Raw genomic sequence first — 25,535 nt, forward strand, 5'->3', positions numbered from 1 at the left:
ATCCAAAGAATAAGACAACACTGAAAATGAAGTCAGAAAACACTATTTCCTACACACAAAGGGTGAGATATTAAGAAGAAAAGAAAATGCATAAAAATGCCTCATAGCTTGTAGATGGATGGAAAACTGGGGGAAGTGAGTTCCAGATTCTTCTTGGCAATGTTAATGTTAATGTTAATGTTAACTAGACTTATATAGTGCACAGCTGCCTCAGCAAAGAGGCGTCCCGGCGCTAACAGCAGAAAAACATACAGGCTAAGAAACTGGGCGAATCGGCGCAGAAAGAAGTGCACATTAAAAAGAGGGATTAGGCCACGGGGAAGAGGTATGTCTTAATGGCTTTCCGGAAGGCCAACAAGCTATCCAGACTGCGAATCTGAAAGGGCAAGGAGTTCCATAACTTGGCTTCCACACAACGAAAAGACCGTCCCCCGGCACGGAGACGGTTCACTCGAGGGACCACAGCCAAGTGTTGCCCCAACGAGCGCAGCTGGCATCTAGGAACGTAAGGTACCAGCAAGTTGGCCAGAAGCCCAGGAGATGCAAGCTTTAGAATTTTAAAGGACAAACAGAGAGCCTTAAATTCGATTTGCTTAGCCATGGGCAACCAATGTAACCGCCAGATAGCACCAGCTGTTGAGCAGCTACGCAGGAGCACCAACAGGGCTCTGGCAGCTGCATTTTGGACTAGCTTCAAGCGCACTACCTCAGCCTGATTTGGCCCAAGAAGGAGCGAGCTGACATGATCCAGTCTACATGGCCGCTTGAACAATCAGCTGATGGATAGGTGGATCAAAAAACCCCAGCAAGGGTCTAAGTCCCGGAAGAAGGCCGAAACAGGTGCAGGCCACTTTCTTGGTGTGATCCTGAAAGCTGAGGGTTGAATCCATCCATACCCCTAAGGTTTTTACCACTATCTTGGGGATGGGCGCACTACCAAGAGTGGTGGGCCACCATTGCTCACTCCATAGTCTCCTGTCTTTCCCCACCAGCAACACCTCGGTTTTATTGGCGTTAAGCTGGAGGCAGTTGGAGGTCATCCACTCCGCGACTGCAGCCAGACCACTCCTAAATTTGGAAGCGTCCCACATGGAGTCATCGGAGAGGGCCTCCACCAACTGCGTGTCATCAGAATATGAGACCATAGTAAGGCCTTTGTCCCCAGCCACCGTAGCAAGATGTTGAACGTACAGATTAAAAAGTACAGGACTCAGGACGGAGCCCTGAGGCACCCCATGCCCGATGGACTGGACACGGGAGAGAAACGGGGGGCAGTCACTTGGAATGTTCTTCCTGACAAGAAAGATCTGAACCATTCCAGAGCTAGGCCAACGACACCCGCCTCCTCAAGACGACGTAAAAGAATCTTGTGGGAGACCGTGTCAAATGCGGCCCTGAGATCGAGTAATATCAGTGCCACAGTGTGTCCTGTGTCAAGAATGGTCCGCAGATGCTCGGTCACAGCCAAGAGAGCAGTCTCCTTACTGTGACCAGGGCAGAAGCCATTCTGGGAGGGATCCAGGGTGCCGTTAATATTTAGGAACCCCGTTAAGATGTTATTCACGTGAGCCTCAGCGATCTTAGCTACCCATGGTAGAAGGGATATAGCCCGAAAATTTTCCAGCTTAGCCGGGTCCAGCGAGGGTTTTTTAAGTAGCGGAACCACCATGGCCTGCTTCCAAAGCTCAGGGACCACAACCTGGCACAAAGGAGCCAGGAGCACAGATAGGGACTCCTTAAACTGGGTAGGTTTCAAAGGATCTACCGGAGAGCCAGATTTAACTTTACCACTCAGAAGTAAGAACTCTTCCTGCGAGATGGGAGAGATAACCTCCAAAAGATGAGAAGGCGGAGGTCCGTGAGGAGCAATGGGAGATGGGGGCACCAGAGGGAAGGACCTTTAGATTGTTTCCACTTTATTAACAAAGAAGGTCGCCAAGTCTTCACAATGTTGCTCAGACATAATCACGAAGGCAGTAGAGTTTTTCCTAACTCTGAGATCCTTGAGAATTTTAAAAATACACTTAGCCGGATTGCGGCTTAACTTGATTTCATTGGCAAAGGAGGCCGCCCGGACAGAGTGTATAGTCCTATGGTATCTCTTAATAGCGGCATGATAACAAGCTTTAGCCCCGGGGTCATAGTCCTTTTTCCAGGCACGCTCCAGTTTTTTGCAAGATTTACGAATAGCGGCCAGAGAATCGTTGAACCATGGGTTACAGTCAGAATTACGGCTCTTAGACCATTTGGCAAGAATGAGAGAATCAAGAGCTTGAAGAATCCAGTTGCAGAGTGACCTATAAGACAGATCAGAATCACTGTGCAGTTGAGGAGGGTGCACAGAAAGAAGAGCATGAAAATCCTCAAGCTTCAATTTATGCCAAGGGCGTTTGAAAGAGGGCGGTTGAGAAACTCTATACGGAGGCTCGAAGACCGGAAAAGACATAGAAACCAGAGAGTGGTCTGACCAACACACTGGACTGGGTGTCTTGACAGAAGCAGAAGGAATATTGGCGAAGACGGGGTCCAGCAAGTGACCGGCAGTGTGGGTGGATCCTGAGACCAATTGCGTTAATTCGCAAGCCGCCAGGTCTGCGAGCAGACTGCTGATTTCATTGTCATGTTGGAGGTCAAAATGCAAGTTAAGGTCTCCCAAAATGCTAAAATTAGCTGTGCTCAATGCCAGAGTGCTGGCGACATCGATGAGGGCAGATTTGAACTCTTTAGCTGGCCCAGGAGGGCGATAGACAAGCCACCCTGACATAGTCGAATAAGCGCTAAAAGTGATTTTAAAACGGGCACATTCGCAGCCCTCCACAGACTCTCCAAATTATGTTTGGCCAAGGAGCGAACATTAAGATGAAGGATTTTCATTGAGGACCTGCACAGAGGAGGGGGGGTGGGGAGGGCTGAGGGCATTTGAGAATCAAACCCACAGCAAAGGCAGCAAAAGGGCCCCTCCATAGGATCTAATGGAGGTGAGCTGCAGGGGTTTACCAAAGCATTAACAGCCATCAGCTCTGCCCTGGAATAGGTAAATGATCCAGAAGTGCCACTACCAGCGTTTCTGGCATCTGGCGATGTCCAGGCGCGGACGGGCACAGACGGGCTTGTCTTTGGTGCGCTGCAGGCACGCCCCCTGCGTGTATCCGCTGCGCTCCCGCGCCATGGCCCAGTTAAGTACAGGCTCAGGGGAGGTGGCCGGGAGACTAGATCGCCTCACCAACAAAATGGCGGCTAAAAAATGCCACACCGGAAGTAGGGAAACTCCGGCGTCGGCGATTCGATGCTCCCTCCACAACAATCAGCCCGCTAATGGCTGCGGTGGACCGGGGAGAGAACTGCCAAAGAAAAGCACTCCAGACCAAGTGCGGAGTAACACACAAGTAAGAGCAAGCTACGAACAGAAAAAAAAATTCAAAAGTAAATGCGGTAGCTTTACAGTAAAAGTGCAATCACAATTAAAATTTAAAAGCAGTGTGCGGCATACGCCAGTAGTGCATAGCCTCCTAGTATACTGCCAGATAATCCAATCTGAGAACAACCATGTCAAGATGCAGAGCTTGGCAATAATCAAAGATTACTTAGGAATGCTATGTTTCTGCACTAAACAGTATGAGCCAAGTAAGTCATTTTGTAAATGCATTTTTCCTCATCAACATGTATTCATTACACTTTAATGAGGACAGAAGGTATGTGCTTAAAACAATGATTGTCTGAGGCAATGTAAGCAGCACCTTGTGGGCACCCTTGAGGGGAACTGAATTCCATAATACAGCATTCACTCCATCAATGTTGTTACTGGTATTTTAAAATCCTGCTCAGGAATATAAGGTTGATGGATCTAAGAAGGCGTAACTGGAATTGGGAGATTCTGGTCATGGTATTTTATAGGTGTTGGATGTTCAATCCCTTATCTGAAACGATCTTCATGGATTGATTATAGTCAATTACGGGTGGCATGAATTCAAAAGTACTTTTTGTTTCCAGCAAATAAATATAGGACAATGGTAATCGGAAAAGGGTGAGATGAGTAGAAACGTAATTTTTTTTAGGGTTCACTTTAATAAAATTTGTTCTGGCTTTTTTTCTTTCTGCACTTTTTGTCTTCAGTTTGACTATAACATGTGGCTCTGGTGTAATGTTCTCTACAAGAGGTAATTAGTTTTATGACCACGTATGTCTGAGTATTGTTTAGTGACACAGTATCACTGGGTATAAAGATATTAATCTTTTATAAAGGGAACTATTGAAATACCTAGAAGCAGTCAGATCATGAGAATGTTACTTATTTCAAATTAAAACATTATTAGTGAAGATTTACTTGATATATTCAAGCATGACTGCGAACCAGGACATTTAAATATAAAGGATTTACATTGGTGCATTGTACATTTTGCTTAGATCTTCTATGTACATCACTAAGAGACTGGATTCCTGTTGTTCTATGCTCCCTCTTGGATATACTATGAGCCTTTGGGGTAGGCTAATGAAGTTACTGCCCTACCAGTGGGGATCACAACAAAGATTGCTGTAGATATAGTCAATCCTGTGTCAGATGTACCATTCTCTCATTATCTAACCAAGCCACTACTCAGTACACTGGTGAGAGCCAGTATGAGTGCCCGACTCACAAAGGGTCCGCACTCATGGCAGAGGCTCCACACAGGTGTAGGAGTGTGGAGTCTCCTCTGCTACTGCAAAGACGCCACCACGAGCGTGGAGCCTCCACCGCGACTGCAGAGATTCCACCACGAGCGAGGAGCCTCCTTCGTGACCGTGGAGACTCCACCACGAGCGTGGAGCTTCCTCTGCGACTGCAGAGACTCCACCACGAGCGTGGAGCCTCCTACGCCACTGCTGAGACTCCACCACGAGCGTGGGGCCTCCTCCGTGACTGCAGAGATTCCATCACAAGTGTGGGGCCTCCTCCGTGACTGTGGAAACTCCACCACAAGCGTGGGGCTTCCTCCACGACTGCAGAGACTCCACCACGAGCGTCGGGCCTCCTCGTGACTGCGGATACTCCACCACGAGCGAGGGGCCTCCTCCACAACTGCGGAGACTCCACCACGAGCGTGGGGCCTCCTCCGTGACTGCGGAGATCCCACCACGAGCGTGGGGCCTCCTCCACCACTGTGGAAACTCCACCACGAGTGTGGGGCCTCTTCTGCGACTGCGGAGACTCCACTACGAGCGTGGGGCCTACTCCGCGACTGTGGATACTCCACCACGAGCGTGGGGCCTCCTCCATGACTGCGGATACTCCACTACAAGCGTGGGGCCTCCTCCGCGACTGCAGAGACTCCACCAAGAGCATGGAGGCTCCTCCGCGACAGCGGAAACTCTTCGTGAACTGGGCCCAGAGTGACTGATGAGGGCTCACCTGATCCGTCATGCACTTTGCAGAAAAAGCTACTTACCTGTAACATAGTTTTCAGCTATGGTACTTTTCATAGACTTACATGCTTTAATTATTCCCTGCCTTGTTGTCAGGCTTGGAGCTCTTGGTAGGAATGTCAAAGCAGCAGCAACAAAATCACTAATTTAGCATTGCACTTTATAGGCCCAATTATCTGTCTGCGCATTGGTACACCAGGCGTAGAGGTGTGAACTGACACTGATGGCAATTTATGGTTGATTCTCAAAATGGTTGGGGTATACTGGAATGTTAACATAGGCATCCTGTAGAGTGATGGAAGTCTTAAAATCATATTGGTATAAAAATGTTAGAATGTCTAGTAGTGTACCTTCTCACAATTCTGTTTTCTCAGATACTTGTTTAATTTTCTCAGATCCAGCATTGAATGGCAAGTGTTTGAGCTCTTTTTTGCAAGGTGGAATCTAGACTAAAAAAATCTACCACTTTGGTTTGGAAATGTGTTCCATTAGCCCTTTACACAACACAAAGAGGATTTCTTCTTCCATGGCATGCATGTGCTGTTTTTTTCTTGGAAGGGAGAGAGGGAAGCTGAATTCTAATGAATTGCCATACTGAATGATGTCCAATACTCAATTGTTGGAAATTAGACTCTGCACAACTTCTATATGGTGTGGCACCCTGCCTCCACTGCTGTAGATGAAGTGAGGACAGAGGTGTTTACAGAGTCATGTTCGTCTGGTATTTCACTGCTGGCACACTGCTGCATCTTCTGGAAAGTCTGGTGTTTTATGAACTTTATTGAGGTCTGCTGCATTTTTATTGATAACTGTGGGGAGGCCTGTAATGGTGGTTGGGTAAGATATTTGACATTCTGAGACTAACCTGCCCCACCTGCCCCATTGCAAGAGGATCAACTGTTGGTGATCTAGCTGTTTCTGTGTTCAATGTTATGGTATGCATGCAAAGCCACAAACCAAAGGCCAAAGAGGCCTTGAGAGATCAAGGTTGCAGCATCTCTATAATAAATGCGACTGTGACTGCGGTGCCTAAACTTGTGCATTGAACTTCATCGTCCACTTAAAAGCATATGATGGAATATGGTATTTTAGTCTATCTAGTTGGTGGAGAAGTTGGTTAAATGTGAGTGTAGGACATGCATGATGAATCTGCAGAGTAATATCTGGAAGGTGAAGTAGGTAGAGATTTCCATTTGTTTTGTGTTCTTGGAGAGACTGCCTGAGGATAGATGTGGTGATTCAGGGTTACAGCTGGGGATGATGGATGTCCTGAGACAAATTCTTTATGGGTGATACAGAAGTGCCCCGAAACATTGCTGGTCTCAGTGGAAGAGCCAGGGGAGTAAGTAGTACCCAGAACAGATATTTAGCTGGAACTACCATCCTAGGTGGGTCAGATAATAAGGAGAGTTGAAGAAAACAGATGCTGTTAACTGCCTTGACGTCAGTCTTATCAACGGTGAGTATCTCAATGTCTGCCTTGTCAAAGGTCATGAGGAGTGCCTTAATGTCGTTCGGACAGATGCCGAGGGGTCACTAGTTAGTACTTCATCCCCACTCCCCCTGATCACACCACACCAACTCTTAGTAATGTATCTAATCTTCCCCCTTTAGAGTTCACCTTGGCAGATATTATTTCAGCTCTTAAAGCCAGCCGGGGAGGGAAGGCTCCAGGGCCGGATGGGGTCCCTGTGGACTTATATAAATCCAACATTGATCTATGGGCCCCCCTCTTAGTCAGGGTGTTGGAAGCCACCAACGAGACTGGACCAATGGACTCTTGGTCGAAGTCCATTCTGGTTCCAATCTTTAAAAAGGGGGATCGCAACAGCCCGTCTTGCTATCGACCCATCTCGTTACTTGACTCCCTGGGTAAAGTGGTGGGTCGTATTTTACTTGAACGGTTGCAATGTTGGACGGAACACAACAACATCATTTCCGACCTCCAATACGGTTTTAGGGAGGGCCTGGGTACCATCGAGCAGGTTCTGAATTTGGTCCTACTGAGAGGGAATTATGTCAACGCGAAGGGAGGTAGCCTTTACATGGATTATGTCGACCTCTCGGCAGCGTTTGACTGCGTTTCCCACGCAAAATTATGGTCTATTTTGTTGGAAATAGGGGTGGACAGGAGCCTAGTTAACTACATCAGAGAACTCTACTCAAACGCCACTGCGAGAGTGAGGTTCGGTACAGGGGGCCAGTTATCTTCACCGTTTAGGGTAGCGCGAGGAGTCAGACAGGGTTGTGTCCTGGCTCCCTTCCTTTTTAACATCTACACCAATGGCCTGGAGGCAGCCATGTTGGAGGGGAGCCAGGACTTGCCTCAGATCAACAACCGCCCAATTCCCGCATTACTATATGCGGACGATGCGGTAATCCTCGCTAGTACCCCACTAGAACTACAACGCTCCCTAAACCGCTATTATAATTTCATGTCCAACTTAGACCTAAAAATTAACCCTAATAAAACCTTTATAATGACCTCTGGCAAAAAACCATTTAAGGGACAAGGTATATTCATTACTAACACTAAGATTGATCATACAACAACTTATCCCTATCTAGGAGTGGTGATAGATGAAAGGGGGACCTGGAAAAGGGCAATCGAGGCTAGAAATCTCCAGTTTCTGAAAGCTACAATGGCGCTAGTCTCTTTCACCCAGAGACTTGGAAAGAGACCTCCCAAAGAAATCCTGGAAATTTTCCGCCCAAAGTGCATTACCACCGCCACTTACGGTGCGGGTATATGGGGATACGGGCAAGTGGACTCCATTCAAAAAACGGGTAACAGCTTTTTGAGATGCTTATTATCAGTCCCCCAATCTACATCAACCTATAGTTGTCATCAAGAACTCGGCTTGCCATTCATCACTGACTCCATCCGATTGCAACCGATTCTGCTGTGGCACCGCATCTGGACCTCAGAAAAGTTGCTTTTCACCCAAGCAATCATTAAGTACTGCCAAAAATTGGAACACTCTCAAAATATTCTTTGGCTACATTACGTTCAAAAATTCTTTTATGATTTGGGCCACTCTAACTTCTACTCAACTCCCCAGGACATGGTATCGATCCCCTGTAAGCTACTAAAGGCTGAATGCCTAAAACATCTGGACGATCTCCGTCTGGCCGTCGAAGCCAACAAACTTTCTGTACAGCACTCGCTATTAATACAAACCTCTTACAAAATTGAGCCCTACCTAACCCTAAACTTGCCAACCTATGATGTCTTTCTACTCACCAGATTTAGATTTAATAATTTTCATTGTCTCATCACGTTTCCCAAGATTAATGATTGGTCTAGGGAGCTCTCCCCCTGCCCCTGTGACGACTTCTCCCCACAGTCCCTTCTACATGTTACTTTCTTTTGCAAATTGTTTTCTGTACTCAGAAAACGATGGCTGAAACCTCTTTTGTTACAAATGTCTTTACGTGAATGCCATCCAGCTTTGCTGGCACTACAAATGTTGGACTCTCCTGTAATATGTTTTAACATTGCAAAGTTTTTAAAATTCTGTATAAGGCATCAAACAAATCTACAATCATAACATTTCGATCCTATGATTGCCAGTAGTATTTTAACAAATTCATGAAAAATGTGTGTCATAACTATCCTCCTAATTGAAAATTCAAACGAACTATGCTTATAACTAAGATATTTTGCATTCGACACGTTTTTCTATCTCGGTTTTTATGAAAACGTCAGCTTGTAAAAAACCTGAGTGTGATATTCATATTGACAAATTTTATTTATTATGTTGTATTTGTACTTCGCTTTTATGGCTGTGCTTGGCATTCCGAATAAATCTTTTATTGAATTGAATAGTACTTCAGTATCAGCTGGCTTGGAACAATGGAGGAGGACTATTGAACAAGTTACTTACCTTCGGTAACGATGTATCTGTAAGAAACATTAGTTAGTTAGATTCCTCACCTTAGAATATCCCCAGGCGTCAGACTGGATCAGGAAGATTTTTCGTCAGCAATACCCCTTGCGCGTCGCTAGGCGTCGTCTGCGGCTCCGCGTCCGTCGTCGGCGTCGTGCGCCGGGATGACGTCGTCGGAGTACTTAGACGCCGCCCTCGCGCGCTGACGTCAGTTCTTGTACATAGCCTTCCGCGCCAGGAACGCAGAGCCATGCAAAGACCGACACTGGTGCCAAAAATAAAATCTAGGGGCCTGAAAGGACAACCTTAACCCTAGATGTCAGTTCGCAGAACGGGGAGGATGGGAGGGTCGGTGAGGAATCTAACTAACTAATGTTTCTTACAGATACATCGTTACCGAAGGTAAGTAACTTGTTCATCTGAAAGAAACACGTTAGTTAGATTCCTCACCTTAGAATAGATACCCAAGCAATACCATCCCCGGTGGTGGGTCTGCGAACCAAGATCACACCAGAAAGTCCTGGAGGACAGAACGGCCAAAGAAGCCATCCCTCCGGACTTGGCTGTCAAGGCAATAATGCCTGGCAAACGTGTGTAGCGAAGCCCACGTCGCCGCCTGACAGATGTCCTGCAAAGGGACTCCCCGTCCCAAGGCAGTAGTAGCCGCCGTGGCCCGAGTAGAATGGGCGCGCAGCCCAACAGGAGGGTCCTTTTTAGCCAAGGAATAGCAAATTTTTATACACAAAACGACCCACCGAGAGATGGTCCGTTTGTGCACAGCTTTCCCCTTCTTAGCGCCCACGTACCCAACAAAAAGCTGGTCGTCCACCCGGAACTGTTTTGTGCGGTCCAGATAAAAGGAGAGCGCACGTTTTGGGTCCAGACGGTGGAGCCTCTCTTCCTCTTTGGAAGGATGCGGAGGCGGAAAGAAGGTGGGCAAGGTGACAGACTGCCCAAGGTGAAATGGAGTCACCACTTTAGGAAGAAAGGAGGGACGAGGCCGAAGGACAACCTTGTCCGGATGAACAGATAGAAAAGGAGGCTTTGAAGATAAAGCCTGGAGCTCACTCACCCGTCTAGCCGAGGTGATGGCTACCAGAAAAGCAGTCTTTAGAGTTAGAAGACGAAGAGGGCAATTGTGAAGAGGCTCGAAGGGAGCGCACATCAGGAATGTCAATACCAGATTCAAGTCCCACTGAGGCATTACAAAAGGGACAGGAGGGAACGTGTGTGTAATGCCTTTGAGAAAGCGTGTAACCACAGGGGACTTGAAAAGAGAAGGCTGATCAGGAAGCCGCAAGAAGGCGGAGATGGCAGCAAGATAACCTTTCAGGGTGCCCAGGGCAGAGCCCTGCCGGGCCAAAGAAAGAAGGAAGAGGAGAACCTCAGAAAGAGGGGCGGAAAGGGGATCCACAGCCTTTGCTGTGCACCATGCCACAAATTTGTTCCACCGGCAGGCGTATACCGACTTTGTGGAGGGACGCCTGGCTGCCAGAATGATATCACAGACTTCAGGAGGCAAGTCAAATTGCATCAACTGCCGCCGCTCAATCTCCACGCATGGAGGTGGAGGCTGGACAGGTTCGGGTGGAGGACCGTCCCCTGCTGCTGCGACAGAAGATCCTCCCGAAGGGGCAGACGTATCGGGGGATCGGTCAACAGACTGAGTAGCTCGGGATACCAGTATCTTCGTGCCCAATCCGGAGCCACCAAGATGACTTGGGCCCGGTCGTGCCTGATCTTCTTCAGCACTCTGGGCAGAAGTGGTATAGGCGGAAAGGCGTACAACAGACCGCAACTCCACTCGTGACGAAAAGCGTCGCCGAGCGAGTGCCGCCTTGGAAATTCCAACACGCAGAACTGCTGACATTGCGCGTTCTCTTCGGTGGCGAATAGATCTAACCAAGGCTCTCCCCACTGCTGAAAGAGACCTTGCGCCACTTCGGAGTTCAGACGCCATTCGTGATCCATCATGCACTGGCGGCTGAGTTCGTCTGCTCTGGCGTTCAGAGAGCCCGCCAGATGTTGAACCACCAGGGTGACGCCCTGGTGTTCCAGCCATGTCCAGAGGCGCAGAGCCTCCTGACAAAGGGTCCACGACCCCACCCCGCCCTGTTTGTTGCAATACCACATGGCGGTGGTGTTGTCCGTGAACACCTGCACGACACTTCCCCTGACAGAGGGAAGGAAGGCTTTCAGTGCAAGCCGGATCGCTCTCAACTCCAACAGGTTGATGTGGAGACGAGACTCCGCCGGAGACCAGAGGCCTCTGATCTCCGCCTCTCCCATATGGCCACCCCATCCCAGGAGGGACGCATCCGTCACTACGACATGCTCTGGTTGGGGAAGGGAGAGGCTCTTGCCCTTGACCCACTCGCGGTCCGTGAGCCACCACTGCAACTGCTGTGCAGTGCCCTCCGAGATCAAGACATGGTCGGACAGGTTGCCGTGATGCTGGGCCCACTGAAACTTCAGGTCCCACTGCAGAGCCCGCATGCGCCGCCTGGCGTGATGCACTAGTAGGATGCAGGAGGCCATCAGCCCCAGAAGCCGCAACACTAGCCTGACCGAAACCCGGGATAGAGGCCGAAAGATGGGAATCAGGGCCCGTATATCCCGGACCCGCTGATCCAGTGGATGGACCCGGAACTGCGCCGAATCGAGAACCGCTCCGATGAAGAGGAGCTTCTGAGAGGGACTCAGGTGTGACTTCGGCACGTTGATGGAAAACCCCAGCAAATGCAGGAGATCCGCCGTAGTCTGGAGGTGGGAGACGACTGCCTGGGGCGAGCCCGCCTTCAACAACCAGTCGTCGAGATAGGGGAAGACTGGAACCCCTGATCTGCGCAGATGAGCTGCGACCACCGCCATCACTTTCGTGAACACCCGAGGGGCACTGGTGAGGCCGAAGGGGAGCACGGTAAACTGAAAGTGCTCTTGGCCCACCGTGAACCGCAGGTAACGCCGGTGGGCCGGCAGGACGGGGATATGGAAATATGCGTCCTGCAAGTCCAACGCTACCATCCAGTCTCCAGGGTCTAGGGCAGCTAAAACCTGAGCCAACGTTAGCATCTTGAACCTTTCCTTTCGGAGGAAGGCATTGACGTTCCGGAGGTCCAAGATAGGGCGTAGGCCCCCCTTGCCCTTCTTGGGAACCAGAAAGTAGTGGGAATAACAACCACGACCTACTTCTGGACTCGGAACGCGCTCGACGGCCCCCTTGGCCAAGAGAGCCGAAACTTCCTCGCGGAGAAGATTCAAATGATCCCACGAGATACGGTGGTGCTGCGGTGGCATGGCTGGAGGGGTCGTCTCGAAGGGGAGGGAGTAGCCCCTTCGGACGATTTGCAGCACCCACCTGTCCGATGTTATGGACCGCCAGTGGAGCAGGTGATGGCGAACTCTGCCGCCCACTGGCGTGGTATGGACCTGAAAGCTCGGACTAGGAGGGCTTTGAGGCGGATGCTGCAGGGGTGGAAGTGGGCTGACCACGTCGGCCTCCATTTCCGCCACGGCGGAAGCCACGTCCGCGACCGCGCGCAGGTTGGTTCTGCGGCTGGTGGCTTTGCGGACGTGAGGAGGCGCCCCTTCCTTGGCCACGAAAGGGGCGAAAAGCGGAGGTGTGCGCCCGCGGAGCCGAGAGGCCCAAGGACTTGGCCGTAGCCCGGGAGTCCTTAAAGCGGTTCAGCGCACTGTCCGCCTTCTCACCAAACAGGCGAGTGCCATCAAAGGGCATGTCCATGAGGGTGGTCTGGACATCCCCGGAAAATGACGTGGACCGCATCCAGGCGTGGCGGCGGAGCGCCACCGTGGTTGAAATCGCCCGACCCAGCGAGTCCGTGGTGTCAAGCCCACATCGTATGGCGTGCCGTGCTGCATCCCTCCCATCGGCCAAAGCCTGGGTAAGACGCGTCCGGACCTCCTCCGGACACAGGGGCAGCACGTCCTCCACCGTATCCCACAGGGAATGGGAATAACGGTCCAAGAGACAGGCGGTATTTAAGGACCGCAGGCCCAAACTAAGGGACGAAAACAGTTTCTTGCCAAACTGCTCGAGTCTCTTGGAATCCCGGTCCGGCGGAGCGGTCGGGAAGGAGGATTGGGAGGTAGAGGCCTGGATAACCAGACTCTCGGGGGTGGGGTGTTGGGACAGGAAACTGGGGTCGCCCGGAGCAGGGCGGTGGCGCCTGGCAACGTTCCTATCCACAGGAGGAACTGTGGAGGGCTTGGACCAGGTGCCCTGCAGAACGTCAGTGAGGGCCTCGTTGAACGGCAGCAGAGGCTCAGTGGAGCTTGCTGAGGTTTGAAGCACCTCAGTGAGGATGTTAGTCCTCACAGCCACGGCAGGCAACTCGAGCCCAAGGGCCTCGGCCGCCTTGCGCAGCACCACAGAAAATGCTGCACCCTCCTCCGAAGCCACGGTCGGAGGAGAAGTGAATCCAGTGTCTGGCGAGGTGTCCAGCCCACTGGCCTCCCCCAGTTCATCTGCCCAGTCCTGAGAAAGCTGTGACTGAACAGCCAGAGGGTCCTCGAACCCCTCCCAGTCGCCCCCTTCTTCCGATTCCTGATAAACAGGAGGAATGATCGGAACCGGACTGTAGAGATGGTAGGACTCAAGCGGCGTCGGATGCGGCGTCGGTCGACGCCGTGCCGGCGCCGGGTCCGGATGAGGGATAAACTGGGGTGTCGGCGTCAAAGGCGTCGGCGGCGCCGGTGACGGCGTCGGCGTCGGTGGTTCAGGCGTCGGCGCCGGTGGAGGAGTGACTAGGTCAACCGGCGTCGACTGGGGCCCAGGCATGGGCCCCGCGGGGACCTGCGGCGTCGAGACCGGAGTCGTCGACGGCGCCGGGGCCGGAGCCGCCGGCACGCGAGGTCGCCCAGTCGAGTCCGCGGGGCCCGAAGGCGCGCCAGCGGGCGTCGACGGCGGGGCCAGGCTCCTCATGGCCGAGAGGAAGGCACTGATCTCCGCCGGCGCCGCGTCAGCCCCAGGGACCGGAAGGTATGGGGGCGGACGCGGCACCTGCGGCTCCGCCGGAGCCGCGGGGGTGGAACCACCCTGACCCTCGGCCGAGTCGCGCGACCGGCGAGGGGAGTCCGAAGAGCGATGTCGCCTCTTGGACTTCTTTGAGCGTTTGGACTTACCCGACGACTTGGAGCCGGACGATCGATGGCGTCGGCTAGGGCTCCGCGAGCGATCCTTGGACCTCCTCCTGGACCGGGATCGCGCACGACGCGGAGCCGAGTGGCGAAGCTCGAGAAGCTTGCGGGACCGCTCTCGCCTAGCCTTCGAAGTCAGGGCCTGACAGTCGTTGCACGACTCCGCGTCGTGGTCGGGGCCTAAGCAGTAGAGGCACCGGCGGTGGTGATCGGTCACTGACATCAGTCGATGACAATCCTCGCAAGCCTTGAACCCAGGCATCCTACCGGCACCAGATGTCGACAGACAAGGATCAAAAATGATCAAAAAAGATTTAGTCAAAAAAGACTAAAAGGGGTAGCTCTCCCGGATCTGCGCTTACTGGCGCGGAAAAAAGAAGAACTGACGTCAGCGCGCGAGGGCGGCGTCTAAGTACTCCGACGACGTCATCCCGGCGCACGACGCCGACGACGGACGCGGAGCCGCAGACGACGCCTAGCGACGCGCAAGGGGTATTGCTGACGAAAAATCTTCCGGATCCAGTCTGACGCCTGGGGATATTCTAAGGTGAGGAATCTAACTAACGTGTTTCTTTCAGATTTGGTAAACTGTGCTCTCTCTATATCATTCCTGCAACTGAGCTAGATTTTAACAGCAAGTATGTCGGTGAGGAGCCATGCTTCTATATCAGGAGGTGTGATGTTCACCAGTGAATTTGAGACTGGCAAAAGTATCCAGAATGAAATTGGTGGCGATGCCTCTGCTTCTCCTAAGACCTCATTGTTCAAGAGTATGTTTTGGATGGAGAGTGCATAGACACCAGAAAAGAAACACCTTCTCTGGCCAGCCTGCAATGTTTCTTGCTCTTTTCCTCTGCCTGGAGATCGTTAAGCTTCCCCATCACAGAATGGCTTTCCAAAGTCTTTAGCACTGTTGTCATTTTTTTGACAAAACTCACATTCCTTAACTGAATGACAGAAGGGTAAGCAGACCACACATGCAGAATATGGGTCAGAGACAGCCTTTTTTCTTCCACAGGAAAGATTATTAACAGAAAGTGAAAGTATGTGAGGAGAAACCCTTCAAACATGACAAAAACATTAAGGAAAAACCATAAACACATTTAAGATGTTGAATGAAGACTGGTTAAATTACATACTGAGGTGAGAACCTAAAAATCATATGTGACCTTAAAGTGTTCTTAGATCGACTCAGTACAAGCCAGCAAAAAGAACTGAGGCTGTGAGAAGATCAAACTTGATGGCTCTTTAAAGAATTGTGCCTGTCTTAATTGTTGTCCCCTTTTAACCTGACAGAACCCTGGGTCTTGCCCTATGCTCCCCCACTGCTTTTGTGCCTGGTCAAGTGCCCTGAGACTCGGACATTTGTGCCAGAGTTCGAGTTCGCTGCCTGGTAACAATGACTTCTACCAATTGTGCACCTGACATGCCCCTTGTACCCCAGTGTGTTTTTTGCTTTTGTTTACTGCTTTCCTTTGCTTTTCCTCTCATTTGGTTTATTTAATTTTGTTTTATTCAAATTTTATCAAATATTGTCTGATTTGTGTTCTGCCGTTTTGAGCCATCTCTCCTGTTGGTCGCCGTTTTCCTGCTCCCTGCCCTCCCACCTCCCAGCCAGCCCCTCCCACAACTACATATGGAGGCCACTGTAAGGCTACAGTGAACACGCACAAGACCCCTGGGTCTCACAATCCAATCTCCTGCTGCTTCTGTGCTTGGTCAAGTGCTCTGAGACTTGGACATTGTGCCAGAGTTCGAGTCCACCACCTGGTAACAACGACTTGTCCCAGTTGTGCATCAGACATGCCCCTTGTACCTTAGTGTGTTTTTTGCTTTTGTTTACTGCTTTCCTTTGCTTTTCCACTCATTTGGTTTTTAAAATTTTGTTTTATTCAATCTTGTCAAATACTGTCTGATTTGTGTTCCGCCGTTTTGAGCCACCTCTCCTGTTGGTCATCGTTTTCCCGCACCCTGCCCTCCCACCTCCTGGCCAGCCCCTCCCGTGAATTCATATGGAGGCCGCTGTACCGCCATACCGCCGGCATGTCAAAGGCTAGCCTGTCTGCACTTGTCCAAGCCAGGACCGCGCCACGATCCCTGGTTCTCCCACCCGCAGAGATTTTCCGCCATCAACCTCTATGCATTAACAGCCACTGGTGCCACGCACACCCATGCACCACAATAGGACCGTTCTCCTGCCGACACTGCCAATTCAAAAGTAGCACAGAAGCAACCAATGATGCCAGAGACACCAACAAACACCACCACACTGACCGAAACCGCCACAACGAAACAAGTGGTACTTTGACCTTGCACCGTCAGTAAAAGATGTGGAGATTTAACAAGCACGGGAGAGAATTTAACTTCCACCTGATGAAGGGCTAAACCAGCCCAAAATGCATTGGGTTATGGATAAAGCAAATGTTTTGCATCATTTCAGCTCGATTTAATACATTGAATGTATCATTTAGAAAGAAGAATTACAGGACGATGAAATAAATCCTGGTCTGTTCTACTATAAGGAAAAACATTGTGGATTTGAACTTATTTCTATGAATTTACGCCGTTTGGTTTTAACACAAATTCAAGTAGTCCAATCACATTGGATCAACAGTAGTGCACCAAGGGGACGTCTCCCTGGTAGGGAGATGCGTTGCATATCAGTATCTTTCTCACAGAGACATGGCTAAACCCCGCCTCTGCACCAGACATCACCATTGCCACCCCAGAGAGCTACAAGATCACACAGAGACATTCCAACAAACATGGAGGTCGAATCGTCATCATCTACAAAGACACCATCTGCTGCACAACCTCCCCACAATACCCAACCCCGCTAATGGAACACCTCAACTTCCAATTATGTACACACAGGAAAGCACCATCAGAGGCACCCTTGCCTACAGACCAACAGGACCATGCACCAGCTTCTGCCAAACACTACCAGACCTCATTGCCCCGAAAGACATCAGCTCCAAACACTACATCTTCCTAGGAGACCTCAACTTCATCTCACCAACCCCAGCAACACCAACACAACTGAACTCCTGGAAAGCAGGAACAACATCGGCCTCAAGAAGCTAGTAAACGATCGCACCCACATCACAGGACACACACTTGACCCCATCTTTCCTCCAGCAACAGAGTCAAGTATACCCACGTCACAAGACTCACCTGGACTGACCATTTCAGTGCCCATTTCACCATCTCAAGACCCACCAAACCCTGCACAGTACCCCCAGCTCCAAACACCGAAAGTGGAAGAAGTTAGCAGACCGGTGAAACAACGCTCTCAGCTCCCATCGGCGAGACGCAACACCAGATCCAGAGTTGGCAGCAAAAGAACTTTCCCTATAGATAACAAAATGCACCAACAGATTCGCCCCCGCTATGCAAGTAAAATCCAAAAGACCCACCAAACGGGCCAGCTGGTACATCAAGGAGCTCAAATCGACCAAGTGCAATTGTCGTCAACTCAACAGAAAGTGGCACACCAGCAAGAAGTAAGAAGACCGCACCACCTTTAATACAGCACTAAACCACCGACTCCTGAAGGAAACAAAGAAGAGCACCCCCGCAGACTGCACTGAAGCCAATACAAACCACAGCAAAGACTTTTTCGCTATTGTGAAGGACTTTTCCAATCTCGAAGCCACAGAGAACAGCATTCCACCCTCACAAGAACTATGTAACACCCAAGCAGACTTCTTCCATGACATTATCTCAGCCATCTACGGAAACTTCGAACCCCAACCCCCATCCGCTGACACCATCAACCTGCTCACACCCACAAAACCAAACACCGAATACCAACTTACTCACTGGGACCCTATCACCACCCAGGACACAAATTGCCATTTTGAGCTCAGTACACTCAGGAGCACCCGCAGACCCCTGCCTACACCACGCTTTTAACCTCGGAAGCAAGAAAATCAGCAGAGAGCTCAAGAAAGTGCTGAACACCTCCATCGCCTAGGCCTCCTTCCCAAAGCACTGGAAATACGCTGAAGTGAGGGCCCTCCTGAAGAAACCGTCCGCCGATCCAGCTGAACTGCAGCCCATCCTGCTGCTCCTATTCCCAGCAAAGGTCTTCGAGAAAGCTATCAACCAGCAACTCATCAAACACCTGGAACACAGCAACCTTTTGGACACCTTCTAATTCAGTTTTCTAGCCAACTACAACACAGAGACAGCTCTGATCAAAGCCACTGACGACATCAGAGCCCTCCTGTACCACGGAGCGACCGTAGCCTTCATCCTCCTGGATCTATCAGCCGACTTTGACATAGTCTCCCACTACATCCTGATCAACAGACCACACCACATTGGTATCCTGGGAGATGCCCCCAAATGGATCACTTCGTACCTCATCAGAAGAATTCAAAGAATCCGACTACCACCTTTCACATCAGAGCCAAAGAAGATCATCTGCGGCGTCCCCCAGGTATCGTCCCTCAACCTCACCCTCTTCAACACCTACATGACCCCCCTGGCCAGCATTGTCAGATCACACAGACTCAAAATCATCTTGTACGCTGACAAAACTCAACTTGTCCTCTCACTGTCAGAAGACCCCTCCACTACCAGAACAAACGTCCGCAGATGTTTGTGAAACATTGCTGACTGAATGAAGGATAACGGTCTCAAACATGGACAAGACGGAGGTCCTCATCTTCGGGAACAAAACCTCACCCTAGAATGACACATGGTGACCCATGGAACTCGGACCACCCCCAACACAACAGACCACGCCAGCAACCTCTGCATCATAGACAGAAACAGGCCAACGAAGTGTCATCCACCTGTTTTCACACCCAAGATCTTCAGGTGGCTCCCAGTCAACACCAGAAGAACCATCACCAGCAGACTGGACTCCTCGACACCTGAAGAGACTACAGACAATACATGACTCTGAAACGGCTCTCTACCTTCCTGGAAATAGAATCTTCCAGGTTCTATATTACTCCTGGTTCTCTGATAGTCTCACTTTAGATTGTGGGGTGCCACAGGGCTCTTCTCTCAGCCCCACCCTTTTCAATTTATACATGCTTCATCAGGCCGAAATAGTATGCTGTTTTGGATTGACATTAGTTTGATATGCCAAAGACACCCAATTGGTGATATTCATTTTCCCCTAACTCAGCTACAACCATCACCACCTGGCACCCTGCCTTCACACAGTATCCAGTTGGATGGCCAGCTGTAAGCTCAAGCTTTATGCCAATAAAGTGGAGGTTATGATGCTGGGCAGTAACCTCAGCAAGGCAGTTCCAAATTCTCTACCTGCCAGTTTGAGGTTTAAATGTGTTTTTATTGTTACAATAGTAAGCATATGAAGCAATCGATACATCAACATTCAGCCACTGTCAGCTATTTGAGCAACTTTATAAAAAGGAACTCGCCCACTACCCCCCTCACCTAGCACCCTTCTCCCAGGTGCCTGCGTGAACTACTATTATCCCCATTGTCTTACTGTGTGTGTCCCTTCTGAGGTAAACCCAGTTAGGTTATGCCGGCAGCTCAATCAGGCGCAACAATTTTAAATATCTAGGGCAGGTGAGTTCTGTCTATTCCTGGGAGAGAAGTGTAATGAACGGCTCCCAGAGCTCTCGGAACGTGTTCCCCTGTGGCTTGAGTGTTGATGAGAGCCTCTATGTCCCCAATAAATGCCAGATTCGGTGTAACCAGGTCTGTCTAGTCGGGACCCAATATGTGCCCCAGAAGGCCAATATTGATTGGTGTGCTGCCCCCAGCCCCAGTGCAATATGTCTGGACCTCTTGGATTTAAGTGGGTAAGTCAGTGGTTTGGGGAGGCCTAACACAATGTATAAGGGTAATCGGGGTAGCTGGGTATTAAAATGTGCATCAATATCCGATAAAATCTCTTCCCAGAATTGAGTTAGGCTGGGGCACTCGCAGAGAATGTGCACCAGTGTCCCAGGGGACTTGCAGCATCTCCAACATCTATCTCCCCTTTACGGATTCCCTCTATGAAGGCGAACCAGAGTTAAATACCAGTATGTAACGATTTTTGTAGCTGTTTCTAACTTGGATGCATTAGACGCTGTACGACGTGCCCGGTAGTAAATGTCTTGCCATTCACCAAGGGATAATTGCCATCCCAATTCTTGTTCCCATCTCAATTGGGCGGGGGATTTTGAATCAAGCTCCTTGCCCATCAACATCCCATACAGTTTGGAAACTAGATGTCTGTCCGATTCCTTGCTGAGGAGCCACCTCTCAAACTTAGTCAGGTTGCTGCACAGCCCCGTACCATTGGCTGCATCAACCAATGCCTTATTTGGGTATACCAGAACCACTCTCCCTCAGGGATTGCATAGTCGGCCCTCAAGGTGTTGAACAGTATGGTGCCCTCATCGTCAAAGAAATGGGCAATCGATCTACATCTCGACTTTTGCCACGTGCTGAATGCGATGCAGGCCAATCTTGGGGTGAAGTCCCGGTTCTCCACCACCAGGGTGAGCGGGGAAGGGAACAACGAGAGGCCCCCCCAAGTAGCCACTGAGTCCCGGACCTTATTGGTAGGTGCAGTAATCGCAGACAGGTAAAGAATGGTAGGGTGGTGGGACCGGCCCAAGAAAGGGATCTTCCACAGGGTTGTTCCTGCTATCACCCTATCCATAAACAGCCACTCCTTTTTTGATTCCGGGCGCGACCATTTCACTAGGAACCTAAGCTGCACAGCCTGGAAATAGCTAAGAAGCATGGAACAGCTAGACCAACCTCTGCCGGAGCCCGCCAGCTACAATCACGTCGCAATTGGGCAAGACGACCCACCCAAACTCTGCAGATTCTGAAGCGTCCCTGGGGAGGGCCACAGAGGCAATGTCCGGAACACATATAAGATCCGAGTTAGGACTGTCATCTTCAGCGCAGCGATCCGTCCCAGTGACGAAAGTGAGTACAGCTGCCAACGGGCTAGATCAGACTTCACCCTTCTGATCAAATCCCGGTAGTTGAGGGCCACAACCCCTTGAATTGTCGGGGCGAGTTGGATACCTAGATACGAAATAGAGCCCCGTGCCCACAGGATAGACAGAGTCTGGGTGAGGTACTCCTTTGTTTCTTGTGAGGCTGTTAAGCTCAATGCCTGTGACTTGGCAAGGTTGATTTGAAAACCTGAGACGTCCCAAATTGCCTCACCTCCTAAAAAACCCGGAAGGGCTTCCTGTGGGTTATCGAGAGAGACAATGAAGTCATCTGCAAATAGGGTTATAAGATGTTCCTCTCCCCCAAAGCATATCCCTATGGCCCTTGGGTCATCCCGCACCCTCTGCGCCAACGGCTCCATGTAGAGTGCAAATAGCAGAGGGGATAGGGGACATCCCTGTGGTGTGCCTCGTCTGATGGGGAAACCATCCGAGCTTCTACCGTTTACCCTTATGGAAGGATTCTGCACCTCATACACACTCAACACCCATGAGCAGACCAAAATGTTTCTGTACCACTGCTAGGTAAGGCTAGAGAACGTGTCAGAAAGCTTTCCCCGCACCAATGGAGAAAAGCATCATCTCGTGCTGTGAGTAAGTCGTCTTGTCAATAAGATGAAGAATCCACTTGGTGTTAGCCAGGTTTGGGTCTATCAGTACGGGCATGAGAGGAGCGAGGCAAGCCACCAGGATCCCTGTGAACAATTTTGCATCAATGTTTAGGAGTGATATAGGTTGGTAGAACCCTCATAGTCTCTTGTCTTTGCCTGGTTTTGCTATGACCACCACCAAAACCTCTGTAATTGAGGGGTGAAGCGTAGCTGAGCTTGTGATCAAGCTGAAAACTCTAGTGAGGAGAGGGGCCCTGGAATTTCAAAAGACTTTATAAAAAATAGCCGGGAAGCCATCAGGGCCGTGGGATATATGTGGCTTCAACTTGGCGATACTGGCTACTACTTCTTCTATTCTGATCGGGTTGTCTAGGTTTACCGCCTTGTCCGCTGGTAAGCACGTCACCGTAGCTCCCTGCAGATACTCTGAAATATTCGGGGGGGAGTTAGATCTTGTGCCGAGTATGGATCCAAATTTACCCGCCACCGCCTCATCTCCCTCAATCATAGTCCCTTCTCCTTCTTCTGTCATAAATGCTTCCACTGCATTGGCCTGACGCTGCCCTGAGTTTGTTCGCTAACATTCTACCGCATTTGTTCCCCACCACGTAAAATGCACGCTTAAGGCATAATATCGAGTACTCAGCACTATCAAAATCCAGGCCAGCCAAGTGCTTCCTAACCTCCTCCAGTTGTCGCCAGACCCTAGGCGTCCGGTGCAGTGGTGTACACGTTCAAGTTCCCGCACTTCTTGTTGTATTTGTATTCGCTTGTCTTGCCTGTTGTTGTCTGCCGCAGAAATGGTGATTAATTCCCCCATGATTACCGCTTTCATTGCATCCCACACCATAGCAATCGAGGGCTCAGCGCTGTCATTCACTTCCAAGTAATCCCTAATCGCCTTTTCTTCTTGATTAACTATCTCCGGTCTGCGGAGTAGGGTTTCCCGTAGCCACCACGAACAGGACCCTTGGCCATGAAGAGGGAGGGTAACGTCCAACAGGACTGCAAAATGATCTGATAGGGAGCGGCGCTCAATCTCCTCCGAGCTTGTTGCTGCCTGGACATCCCGGGATCTCAGGAAGTAGTTGAGTCTGGCGTAGGATTTATACTCATGGGAGTAGAAGGTGTAGTTCCTTGACTCAGGGTATGTGACCTGCCATAGATCCCTCTGTCCCATATGCTGTAGCCATAGGGCCGCCCCTGGACTGACCGCCTCTACTACTCCCTGTTCTGGGTCGACATGTCTAGTTGGTTGTGGAATACCAGGTTTAGATCTCCCCCAATACCATCCATATGTCCTATGTAGTCATGAAGTCTGCCAACGCTCCATGTAAAAACTGTTCCTGTCCATTGTTAACGGCATAGATTGACCATAGAATTATGGAGTGTGAGCCAAGGTGAATGCGGTATCCCAAGAGGTGGCCCTTAATCTCTGCTACATTCATACCCACCTTTCCACAAAAAGAGCAGGAGAACAGCAAAGCCACCCAAGCCATCTTGTGTGATAGTGAGGAGAAGAACTGCTGTGGGAACGCTCAGGATTTAAGTCTATTGCAATCCTTATGTAGTAGATGTGTCTCCTGTACAAGACAGACATCTGCCTGAGAGTGTTCCAGATAAGAGAGGTTAGCACTCCTCTTGACTGGGTTATTTAGGCCCTTAACATTGAGGGTCAGGACTCTCAGACCGTTCGCTAATAAAGCCATACGGGTCTCCAGCCATGCTGCTGAAAAGTACTCGAAAGCCCTCTCCCCATCCTTGTCTCTTGGACACATGTGTGGAGAAACACATGAACTTTGACAGCTTGATGGGCACCCGTTAACAAACCCCCAAACAATAACAATAAACACCCATAGTCCCTGGATCGGCTGACCTGTGATTCAAAGTTTGAAAAAAATCACTGATGATGAACTCTGCTGAGTGGGCATAATGATGTTCAATTTATTCGCCCCTCTGGCCAGAACATCTTGAAAGGTACTGACGTCATCCACCAGAGAGACCCTCAATGGAGGGCTGTCTGTAAGAGTAGGAGAGTAGCCCCTCTTTCAAGAATGGGTGGAAGAGGGCGAACGTGTCAGAGATCTGTGTCTTCTCCTTTGACCCCGAGACCTGGATCTCCTTCTTGAGGAGGGTGCAGGAGTATGTGTACGATCTCGACCCCTCGCTGGAGTAGTAGGAGAAAGATCTACAGCTTGCACCAGTCGGGTTAGAGGGGATCTGTGTAGAGGACTGGAGTAGTCCTGATTACCCCGTGCTTGTGCAGTATCAGATTTTTGCCAGTGATGTAGAGGCAACATCCATCTATGAGAGAGGTGTCCAGATGGAGATTTCTGCCTCTCTTCCCATGCAGGAGCTTCAGATGAACGGGGGCGTTAAGGTGAAGATGCTGGACTGCTCGACGTGGAGATAACCACCTCCGGTAATCTTGAAGATGACGACGAAGAGCGTCTTGAAACTGTGCGATGGGTTAACGCCGACTGGTGAGAATGTGTCGACTTCGAACGTGGTGTCCTTGGGTGAACCAGCACGGGAAAATCTGCCCTCGACATCGGTGATGGAGATGGACGTGAGCTGGATGGAGACCGAAGCCTCGATGTCGATCCTTCCCTGGGGGTAGATCTGTGCCTCGACATAGAACGCCGCTTGGTCGACGACGACGGAGGAGTTCGTCTCGACGTCGAACGTCTCTCTATTGATGCCGACGGAGTTCTTTGTCTTGACATGAACGTCTCTCTATTGTCACCAACGTAGTCCTTTGTCTCGACGTCGATCGCCTAATAGGCACCGGCGGTGACCCGTGCCTCGACGTTGAGCACCTCTGCGATGGAGTCTTGTGCCTCGACGTCGACCTCCTCTGAGATGACGCAGACAGAGTCTTCTGTTTCGACATCGACGACGGAGACTTATGCTTTGATGTTGAACCTGTCCATGAGGCCTCCAACTGAGTATTATGCCTCAACGATGATCGTTCACCCAACGCTGACGGAGACCAGCTCCTCGACATTGATCGTCGCCGGGTTGACGTCAACGGAGGGTCCATTACCTGGTGACTCGACGTTGGAACAGTCGTCTTCGGTCTTGAACTTGAGTGGTGCGCCTGCACTGTGAAGACTTCAACGATGACTTCTGTTTCTTCGCCACTGGAAAGTTCGACGCCGATGGAGAACAGAGCGGAATCTTGCTTCTCGACATTGATCTTGCTCTCTTTTTCTTCTGTCTCACTGGAGACCTACCTCTTTCAGAGAGCCCATATAGACACATTCTTTCTCTGTCCTTAAGGGTTCTCCTGGACAGCTTCCTACAATGCTGACAGGTCTCTGGTGAATGAAAGCCAGGGCGGCAGAGAATACAGACAGAATGTGTGTCAGACCTGGCATTCTTCTTGCCACAGGAGGGGCAAGGGTCAAAAAGAGATGTCATTATGACAATAAATCACTTTCTGTCAAAAAAATGGTTGCACCTCACTCTAGAGCCTAAAAGACGTTGAGTAAAAGGTAGAAAACCACAATCAGAGTTGAATTATT

At 50.3% G+C, this 25,535-nt stretch overlaps 1 protein-coding gene across 3 annotated transcripts in view; it reads right to left on the bottom strand.

The window, feature by feature from the left end:
* SPEG (striated muscle enriched protein kinase) overlaps window positions 1–25,535 on the bottom strand; it is a 1,671,639-nt gene that overhangs the window by 213,112 nt on the left and 1,432,992 nt on the right. The window lies entirely within an intron of this gene.

This window comes from Triturus cristatus, chromosome 3_2 (assembly GCF_964204655.1).
Source record: "Triturus cristatus chromosome 3_2, aTriCri1.1, whole genome shotgun sequence".
Classification (NCBI taxonomy): Eukaryota; Metazoa; Chordata; class Amphibia; order Caudata; family Salamandridae; genus Triturus; species Triturus cristatus.